The following is an 11,360-nucleotide window of genomic DNA, read 5'->3' as shown; positions in this document are numbered from 1 at the left end:
AAATTATCTGAATATTTTATTTTAAAAATAAATATTAATAATGTCATAGAAGATAGGGATATTTTAACTGACAACCAATTTGGTTTCAGGAGGAGACTTTCTACTTCACATGCTCTCACAGCCCTAGGAACACACGTGAGTAATGGCCTAAACAATAGGCAAATTACTATAGCCGTTAGCCTTGATTTCTCCAAGGCATTGGATAGCGTCTGGCACGAAGGAATAGTTTTCAAAATGAGCAGACTTGGCTTCAACCCCAACATCTGTCGGCTAGTATCAAACTTTCTTAAAAATAGAAAGTTTATGATCAGGGTCAAAAATGATTTCTCCACAATTAGAGATATACTTGCTGGTGTACCCCAAGGATCCCTTTTGGGCCTAGTACTATTTAACATATATTTGTGTGATATCCCCCAACCCCCTGTGGGGGATCTGGTGCTCATATGTGCTGATGACATTCTTGTTCTTGGTGCTCATGTGGAGAACACAAACATATGTATAAATGAGTATTTAGGACGTTTATCAACCTTTTTTGAAACATGGAAATTGAGCCTTAACGTCAATAAATGTGAAGGAATTGTGTTTAAAGGCCTTAAAAACATCTTTTCCCCAGCGCCAGAGGGTTTGAGGCAGTACTCACAATCTCGGGACAACAAATTAGGGTTTCTGACTAAATTAAATACTTGGGAGTAATATTTCACTCCAAATTTGACTTTATAAAACATGTAGATTTTGTTTTAGCGAAGGCAAAGAAAATGTTTTGGGCCTATCAACGGATAATCCGGCAATCTGGTGGCCTAAATCAAGAGGATAAATTATTAATATACAAACAAATAATTAGACCAATAATTTCCTACGCATTTCCCGTATGTATTAGACAATGGGAAAGAATGATATTAAGATCTTGTCTTGGTATGAGGCCCCAAATGGACAAAAACGGGATATGGATGCAGCCTCATAACAGTGAAGTGTACAGAAACACCCCCTTTGACAGAATAGATGTATTTTTAGTGAAATCTTCCTTAAAATTTCTAGAAAATGCACGTTATTTGAATAATAATATAATACGTGAGAGTTTAGTGGAAAATAGTAGTATAGAACAGCTTGTCGAATCAAACTACCATGCTCCTAGTAGCCTTGGTACTTTGAACCGAGAAGGTCTCCTTTACATTGAAAATAATCTACATTTCTATCACAGAAAATACTAATATGCTAAGTAATATTAAGAACTATTGTTAGGCGTAAGTTATTGAAATATAGTTTATGGATTTTGGAATCAATAAATTAGAAGCAACCTTGCCCTTAATGAATTTTAAAGTTTCTTCTTTTTAATTACAATGTTTTTCATTTGTACAGTTAATGCTTTAAGCACTTAGACAGTTTACTATTTTCACAACTAGGCAAAAAATTAGCCACTGTAACACTTTTAAGCACTTAATTTTCACTTCACTTCAATTTCTCTGATGTGTTCACTTCCACTGCTCACCCACGAATCCTGGTTGTTGGCAAAGAAGCATAGTTTATTTTCACATTGGTCACATAGGGCAAATATTTGGCAAAAAATGTCAAATATTTCTTTGTCACAATCTCACCAACAAATATTATTTGACGGCAAATACAAAAACAGCTGATTTTGGGAAAACAAAATTTTTTGCCCGGAAACAAAAATTTGACTAGTGTGTCCATAATGTGAACACATATGATCAATTATTTTCCTCATTTTTGGTCAAACATTTATTAGACGTTGCAAATGTTTTGTAAGGTCAAACAAGGAAAAATATCGGTTTAAAACATTGTCGCATGTGAACACATGTCAAACATGTTTTCCCATAGCACTATTTGACACTGTTTGGTGACTGTTTGGGCAAACAAAATCTGTCAAATATTTGACTATAATGTTAACATCCAATCAACTCTGTACGAATTTCACGTTCAGTCAAATATGGGAAAACAAATTTCGATCAAATATCTGAACAGTGTCTTTTGAGTGTTGAACATACACACGAACGGATAAGGGCTATATGCTTGTTTCGATTAAGGGAAATAAACAGTTTTCTTACAACTATGAAATAAAAATATTTCAGAGGTGAACCTCAAAATGATTTTTATAACAATTTAAGAGCAAATATTAGATGCAAATAAGTATGTTTTATACTTTATTTTTCAAAATAGAGAAAATAAATCTTATATTATTATTTTTAAAGCATAAAAGAAAAGATATTTACTACGTTCAAAATATGTTTAGCTTAAAATCAATACATTTATTCATTAGCTATTCAAAGTAACGTTAATTTTTTTTTTTTTTTTTTTTTTTGGAATTAAAAAAAATAATATAAAAGCTATTTAAAAGATTTTTTACGAAATAATAAAAAAATATTTTTTAAATATTAAAAAATATTTTTTTTAATTAGAAAAAAATATTTTGTTAATTTTTTTTTCATTTTCAAAATAGAGAAAATAAATCTTTTATTACTATTTTTAAAACATAAAAGAAAATATATTTTACAATGTTCAAACATATGTTTAGCTGAAAATCAATACATTATATTCATTAGCTATTCAAAGCAACGTTAATTTTTTGCTTTTTTTTTTTTTTTTTTTTTTTTTGAATTAAATTAAAATAACAGCTATTTAAAAGATTTTTTTACGAAAACATAAAAAATAATTTTTTAAATATCAAAAAAATATTTTTTAAATTAAAAAAAAAAATAAAAAAGTTGGATAATGCCAACAACACGCGGTGTTCCCAAGCCGTCCCCCATCTAAGTACTTACCGCGCCCGACGCTGCTTAACTTCGGTGATCGGACGAGAATTGATGTACTCAGCATGGTATGGTCGTTGGCAAAGAAGCATAGTTTATTTGCTTCACATGCCTTACAGTAAATGCTATATTAAGACAACGTCTTTTGAGAGTTGAACATACACACGAACGAATAAGGGTTCTATGCTTGTTTCGATTAAGGGAAATAAACAGTTTTCTTACAAGTATGAAATAAAAATATTTCAAAGATGAACCTTAAATTGATTTTTAAAACAACTATAAAGCAAATATTAGATGCAAATAATTATGTTTTATACTTTATTTTTCAAAATAGAGAAAATAAATCTTATATTATTATTTTTAAAACATAAAAAAATATTTTACAACGTATAACAATATGTTCAGCTGAAAATCAATACATTATATTCATTAGCTACCCAAAGCAACGTTAGTTTTTTTTTTTTTTTTGAATTAAAAAATAAAATAAAATCTATTTAAAAGATTTTTTTACGAAAACATAAAAAATAATTTTTTAAATAGACAACGGCTTTTGAGTGTTGAACATTTTGTGTTGTGTTCTTGAACAATGCGGTTGTTAAGCGGAGAAAATTAATGTGTGCCTTTGTGATTGTGTGTCTGTGTGTTTAAACTTGAAAATCAACCACGACAGTGGCTGCCGTTCTCCTGTGTGTTTGGCTCACAATAGCTACTTTTATACCTCAGTCGACGAGCACGAAGTTTGATTGCCCGTCTGCCCGCCATCTAGTGGTAACCAAATATCAATATGCCGCCCGATGGAGCTCTAAAGAAACCTTGTAACACCACTTCTGTCACTGATGTGGCAATGCCGAAGGTGTGTGCATCCTCTAAGAAAGTTGGTGATATGAAGAAGGTCGATGCTGTGAAGACATTTTGTGTACCCATAACAAAGGTTGATGCTACAAAAAGTCTCTGTGTATCTGCTAACGAAACAAATACACAGATGGATTGTGTGCCTACTAAGAACATTCTCAATAGCGCCGAAATGACGGATAGTTCGGATATTGGAACAACGAGCGGCGGTTATAAAGTCGTTATTTCCAACAATCATAGAAAAAGGAAGAAGAAGCGAAGTAACAGTGATCCGACTTTGTATCAGCTAAAATTAATGCCTTGATACAAGAGCTCCAAAACGATTTGTCAAGAGCCCACGAGGATAATCGTTCTTTGATGGCAAAACTAGACGCTGTCATCAAAACCCAAGAAGACACTGCTAGAAAGTTAGCCCTAGCTCATGGTCGTGAAGTGGCTTTTCACAGAACAATTGCCGACCTGCAACATAAACTCGATGTCCAAATGGACATAAATAATCCCCCAAACCCTACTAGTAAAATCCTAGGGATGGACATCGCTGAAAAGTTGCCTGTGGAAGTAGATGCCAGTCGTCACCAGAAGGAAGATTGGGCTGCCGAGGTAGCCGAAGACCTTGGTATGGCGATAGACATTATGCCCCAGTCCATAATTGATGATGTCTCTCAAGGTGCGATCCCCAAAAAGAACCCTGTTCCGGAGGAAGTTATCCCACCGAAGAAGACGAAGAAACAAACCAACCTGAAGAATAGACCCTCAGAAGCAGCAGTGGGTGGCAAGATCTCATCATCCAATATGGAGAATCCTGTTGGCAAATCAATGCCAGCTTTTACTATTTACGATGTAGGAGTTAAGGAAATATCGGGAATTCTCAACTAATTGAACGTGGCTACAAGTTCCACGCCCATACGCCTAGGTCGTTGTTACCTTACATGTTGGTAATTGAAAATCTCATCAATGAATCTTCCAAGGATGAGGTGAAGGATTTCTTTCAAAATAAGGTATCTTTTCCCATTGAGGTATTAGGTGTTTCAAATGTTTCCCCTAATAAATGGCTTCTCCGAGTTTCAAAACAAACTGACATTTTCAGTTTAGGAGAATCAATCATTAGAATCAAAGGTCGCAAGTTTATTCTATGATTTATTTGTCAACGTCCTGGACATGTCTCAAGCAATTGTACAATGCCTCCTCATTTTAAGAAATGCCTTGAAAGTCATGCTTCTTCACTGTGTCCCATTCCTTCCAAGGAAAATGAAATTTTTGTGGACAATGTTGATGCTTCTGGTAAAATTACCAAAACTCCTGTGCATGTAGTCAGCTGTGTGAACTGCAATATAGTTGGTCATACAGCCTCCTCCCGCGACTGTCCACGTCGATTGGCTATTATCGCCAGAAAGGCAAAAAACCGAGCTGAAGCTCAATCCAAAGTTGAAGCCCGCTCCCAAAGGCTTTCATTATTACGGGATGGGGTAACATTTGCAGCGTCTTTGGGAAAAAGTAATGCCCCAAATAGCAGTACCACTAAAAATAATGGACAAACTCGAACTTCAGCACCAAACATATTAAATGCTGGAAATATTATACAATTTTTTGGTACCGATTATGGGAAAAAATATGAGAAAGCCAAGCAATTGGAACCAATTTTCGCAGAATTTAAAAATAAAGCGGGTTTAAATGCGGCAATGTCCGCATGGCTTTAAAATTGTATTTTAAAGATAAATACAACTGTGATCGCGTCTCCAGCTCCACTGGGGAAGTCGAATCATGTCTGGTGAGAACTTTAAGGAATGATGGTTCCTTTTTGTTCCTCGCTGCTATATATTGTCGTCCTGTGAATAACTTTCAGATATCTGATCTACAATCCTTGTTTGACCTATCCTTAATGGGAGACGTCCTTATTGGAGAAGATTTAAATGCCAAACACCCGTCTTGGGGTGGTATTAAGACTAATGCCAGAGGCAGGGCATTGGAAAGCTATCTAATAGATTGCCCAAATCTCCAAATCTTCTCCACTGACTGTCCCACCTGATCCAATTGTGGATTGGGTTCCTATATTGATGTGTTCATAATGTGTTCATGGTAACAGCATAGCTAAAGCCCTGGATTTCGAATCGGATCATAAGGCCTTAGAGATAGTCCTCGACATCGGTAATTGTAAAAAAAGGGAAGTTAAAAGCTTTTATAATTTTGACGAAATGAATATTACCCGATTCCAAAGCAAAGTAAGACAGGGACTTGCCGAAATCTGCTTGCCCACCGACAGGAATGTTTCCATTCAACATAAAGACTCGACTGTCAAAAACTTGGAAGCCGTTTTTAGAAATGCGATTGACTCTTCGTTCCCCGTGTAAAATCGAAATGTAAGTCTTTAGGGGATCTCCCCCCACGTATTCTAAGCTTTATCAAGGAACGAAGGAGGATCTGCCGCGCTTTACGTAGATCTATTGATTCATCCCTTATAAATATCTTAAAAGCGAACATCAAGAATTTAGATCGTATAATAGATGACTCCATCCAAATTTTTGAACAAGAGAGTTTCCAGAACTTCCTAGAAGACATCGCAGTAAACAATAGAACCTTTGGAAAGGTCAAAGCTGTGACAGGTCTCGCTTATAGAGACAATGTGGGATATTTAGCTATACCTGATGGGTCATATATCGTATATCTTTTGTAAATATTTTTATTTTTTTATACCCTCCACCATACTATGGAGGGTATATTAATTTTGTCATTCCGTTTGTAACTCCTCGAAATATTCATGTCAGACCCAACAAAGTATATATATTCTTGATCAGCGTAAAATTCTAAGACGATTTAGCCATGTCCGTCTGTCTGTCTGTGTGTCTGTCTGTCTGTCTGTCTGTCTGTCTGTCTGTCTGTCCGTCTGTCTGTCTGTTGTAATCACGCTTTCTTTCGAACAAATTGAGATAGAAGGCTAAAATTTTGCACACATGTATTTTTTCCCAGTAGGCAGGTTAAGTTCGTAAATGGGCCATGTAGGTCCAAGTTATCATATAGCCCCCATATAACGGTACCTCCCGATATTCGGTATTTTGATGATTTTAGCGACATTATTCACCGGAATTATTTCAAATTTGGCATTTGAAGTTTGTAATGGATGCTACAGCCTAAGACAGAAAATTATCTGTGCAGGTCGACGTCTTCCTGTAGCCCCCATATAACGGTACCCCCCGATATTCGGTTTTTTGATGATTTTAGCGACATTGTTTACCGAAATCGTTTCAAATTTGGTATTTGAAGTTCGTAATGGATACTACATCCTAAATCAAAAAATGAGCCATGTAGGTCCACGTCTTCATATAGCCCCCATATAACGGTACCCCCCGATATTTTGATGATTTTAGCGACATTGTTTACCGGAATCGTTTCAAATTTGGTATTTGAAGTTCGTAATGGATACTTCATCCAAAGTCAAAGAATGAGCCATGTAGGTCCACGTTATTATCTGTGCAGGTCGACGTCTTCCTGTAGCCCCCATATAACGGTACCCCCCGATATTCGGTTTTTTGATGATTTTAGCGACATTGTTTACCGAAATCGTTTCAAATTTGGTATTTGAAGTTCGTAATGGATACTACATCCTAAATCAAAAAATGAGCCATGTAGGTCCACGTCTTCATATAGCCCCCATATAACGGTACCCCCCGATATTTTGATGATTTTAGCGACATTGTTTACCGGAATCGTTTCAAATTTGGTATTTGAAGTTCGTAATGGATACTTCATCCAAAGTCAAAGAATGAGCCATGTAGGTCCACGTCTTCATATAGCCCCCATATAACGGTACCCCCCGATATTCGGTATTTTAATGATTTTAGCGACATTATTTACAGGGATTGTTTCAAATTTTGTATATGAAGTTCGTAATGGATACTTCAGCCCATGCCAGAAAATTGTCTGTGCAGGTCCACGTCTTCGTATAGCCCCCATATAACGGTACCCCCCATATTCGGTATTTTGACGATTTTAGCTACATTATAAACAGATTTTTCTTCAAGTTTCGCATTTAAATATTGTAATAATTTATGATAAAAGTTGCCTATGCGGGCCCACGTCGTCGTATAAGCATTCGGTATTTTTAAGATTTTAACAGAATTTTTAACGGGTTTTATTTTTTGGAAATTGCCAAATTTGTACCAAATGGTGGAGGGTATTAAAAGTTACAAACAGCTTTTTTACTTGTTTATCTTAGTCTTAGTTTATAGTAGATACTAAGTAGTTCATAAGTTAGTCTAGTTAATTTTTTTAATGTCCTTGTCCTTTTTATACCCTCCACCATAGTATTGAGGGTATATTAAGTTTGTCATTCCGTTTGTAACACCTCGAAATATAGATTTTAGAACCCACAAAGTATATATATTCTTGATCAGCATAAAATTCTATGTCGATTTATTAATGTCCTTCCGTCTGTCCTATCTGTCTGTCTGTGGAAATCACTCTAGCTTCCCAACGAAATGAAGTAGGCTAATAAAATTATACTCAAATGTGTACTATGTCTGCAGGACTTTTGGTATTGAAAATGGGCCATGTAGGTCCACGTCTTCATATAGCCCCCATATAACGGTACCCCCCGATATTTGGTATTTTGATCATTTTAGCAACATTATTTACCGGAATTGTTTCAAATTTCGCATTTGAAGTTCGATACTACAGCCTATGACAGAAAATTGCCTGTGCATTATAAACAGTTTTTTTTTTCAAGTTTCGCATTTCAATATTGTAATAACTTGTGACAAAAGTTGCCTATGCAGGTCCACATCGTCGTATAGACTCTAATATACGGCTACATTAGGTATTTTCAAGATTTTAACAAATTTTTAAGGGATTTTATTTATTTTTTTTTTTTTTTTGAAAATTGTTAAATCTGTACCAATTGGTGGAGGGTAATCAAAGTTCGGCCCGGCCGAACTTACAGCTTTTTTACTTGTTTACTTTGATTTTTTTGGTGTGCACTGAATTTGAATTGAATTTGTTTTATATAATTTGTATTATTGCCGCTTGCAGCGAACTGCAGCGTTTCACTTTATTTTTAAGTAGATACCGAATAGCCATATGTTTATTTAACTTTTAATTTAGCAGTAAGTCATGCTGTATAGCTTGTAAATTTTTAATCAATAAATGTGGCCTTAGCCAAAATGTCAAATTGAGTGTAGAGATACACACGAACGAATAAGGGATTATATGCTTGTTTCGATTAAGGGAAATAAACAGTTTTCTTACAAGTATGAAATAAAAATATTTCAAAGATGAACCTTAAAATGATTTTCAAAACAACTTTAAAGCAAATATTAGATGCAAATAAGTATGTTTTATACTTTATTTTTCAAAATAGAGAAAATAAATCTTATATTATTATTTTTAAACCATAAAAGAATAGATATTTTACAACGTTCAAAAATATGTGTAGCTGAAAATCAATACATTATATTCATTAGCTATTCAAAGTAACGTTAATTTTTTTGAATTAAAAAAAATAACATACAAGCTATTTAAAAGATTTTTTTACGAAAAAATAAAAAATAAAATAATAATAAAAATAAATATAATAATAAAAATAAATATAAAAAAATATTTTTTAAATTAGAAAAAATATTGTTTAAATTAGAAAAATATATAAAACAAGTAAAAAGCTGTAAGTTCGGCCGGGCCGAACTTAGAATACCCTCCACCATTTGGTACAAATTTAACAATTTTCAAAAAAATAAAATAAAATCCCTTAAAAATCTGTTAAAATCTTGAAAATACCTAATGTAGCCGTATATTTGAGTTTATACGACGATGTGGACCTGCATAGGCAACTTTTGTCACAAGCTATTACAATATTGAAATGCGAAACTTGAACAAAATCTGTTTATAATGCACAGGAAATTTTCTGTCATAGGCTGTAATATCGAACTTCACGAACTTCAAATGCGAAATTCGAAACAATTCCGGTAAATGATGTCGCTAAAATCACCAAAATACCGAATATCGGGGGGTACCATTATATGGGGGCTACACGAAGACGTGGACCTACATGGCTCATTTTTTTTCTTAGGATGTAGTATTCATTACGAACTTCAAATACTAAAACTGAAACAATTCCGGTAAATAATGTCGCTAAAATGATCAAAATACCGAATATCGGGGGGTGCCGTTATGCTGTAGTATCTATTAAAATCGTTTTTATGCGGAAGTATCTATTTAAAACGTCAAATACCAAATTTGAAAAAATTCCTGTTAATAATGTCGTTAAAATCATCAAAATACAGAATATCGGGGGGTACCGTTACATGGGGGCTATACGAAGACGTGGACCTACATGGCCCATTTTCTGTCTTAAGTCGTAGCATCTATTATGAACTTTAAATATCAATTTTGAAACAATTCCAATAAAAAATGTCGCTAGAATCGTCAAAATACCGCATATCGGGAGGTACCGTTATATAGTGGCTATATGAAGACGTGGACCTACATGGCCCATTTTCAATACCAAAAGTCCTGCAGACATAGTACATATTTGAGTAACATTTTAACAACCTACTTCATTTCGTTCGGAAGCTAGAGTGATTTCCACAGACGGACAGACGGACGGACATTGATAAATCGACATAGAATTTTATGCTGATCAAGAATATATATACTTTGTGGGGTCTAAAATGTATATTTCGAGGTGTTACAAATGGAATGACAAATATAGTATAAAAAGTTGGACAATGCCAACAACACGCGGTGTTCCCAAGCGGTCCCCCATATAAGTACTAACCGCGCCCGACGCTGCTTAATTTCGGTGATCGGACGAAAACCGATGTACTCAGCGTGGTATGGTCGTTGGCAAAGAAGCATAGTTTGTTTTGCTTCACATGCCTAACAGTGAATGGACGATTCAGTGTCGAACATTGGAAGTGAAAACATCAGGAGTAAAAAGTAAAAAGTGAATAGCAAAATATTAAATTGAAAAAGTGGAAGTGATCTTGACAAAGTCAAACCAAATAAAAAGTGCTACATTAGTGAATTGTTATTAGACTCCTGTCATTGAACAATAAGACAGTTTATTGAAAAAATAAGCTTTATTTTAATTAATTTGCCTATATCCCACAAAATATGACTTTATCAAAATGGAAAGCAGTGAGCTTTTCTCAGATCACAATAGTATAATTACTGAAGATAAACATAAAGGAAATGAAAAAGATAAAAAATTTCGAAAAAAGGAAAAAAGAAAAACATAGTAGTTGCAGTGACACTGAATCAGAAATCTAAAAACTAAAAAAAGGATAATAAATGAACTTGCTAAAGATCGTGAACAATTTAAAGCTCGTGTGATAGAGCTAGAAAATGAAATAAAAACAATGAAAGAAAATTCATTAAAAGTGAGTGAAATTAATGAGGAAAAAAAATAACAATTGGGCTGCCGAAGCAAGCTTGGGCTCCGGTACGGCGTAAGCCAATAAATCAAAGTGTAAACCAAAAAAGAATGTACGAGTAAAAATCGTGAACAATGAAGAAGAGATGCCGGAAGCAATGACGGTCGATAATTCCAACAACAGCAAGGCGGTTATTGAAGAGGGTAGCTGCAGCAGTGATACACCAACAACAACACAAACAAACACAATTACACAAAAACAAGGTAAGGTCAGCCCTCCTCCTGTTTTTAAAATATACAATGTCTATGTAAAGGAAATTACAAATAAAATTAATAGATTATTAGGACATAATCTTTTCACTATTAAAATTGTGAATAAAAACATG

The 11,360-nt window shown here is 34.3% G+C and overlaps 2 pseudogenes; both read right to left on the bottom strand.

Moving 5' to 3' along the window:
• Window positions 1–2,725: 2,725 nt before the first annotated feature.
• Window positions 2,726–2,844, bottom strand: LOC131805229 (5S ribosomal RNA; annotated as a pseudogene).
• Window positions 2,845–10,328: 7,484 nt separating this feature from the next.
• On the bottom strand, window positions 10,329–10,447 carry LOC131805197 (5S ribosomal RNA; annotated as a pseudogene).
• Between the last annotated feature and the right edge of the window lie 913 nt (window positions 10,448–11,360).

This window comes from Musca domestica, unplaced genomic scaffold (genome assembly GCF_030504385.1).
Source record: "Musca domestica strain aabys unplaced genomic scaffold, Musca_domestica.polishedcontigs.V.1.1 5, whole genome shotgun sequence".
NCBI lineage: Eukaryota > Metazoa > Arthropoda > Insecta > Diptera > Muscidae > Musca > Musca domestica.
Note: the sequence above shows the minus strand (reverse complement) of the source record. Positions and strands in the feature narration are given on the sequence as shown.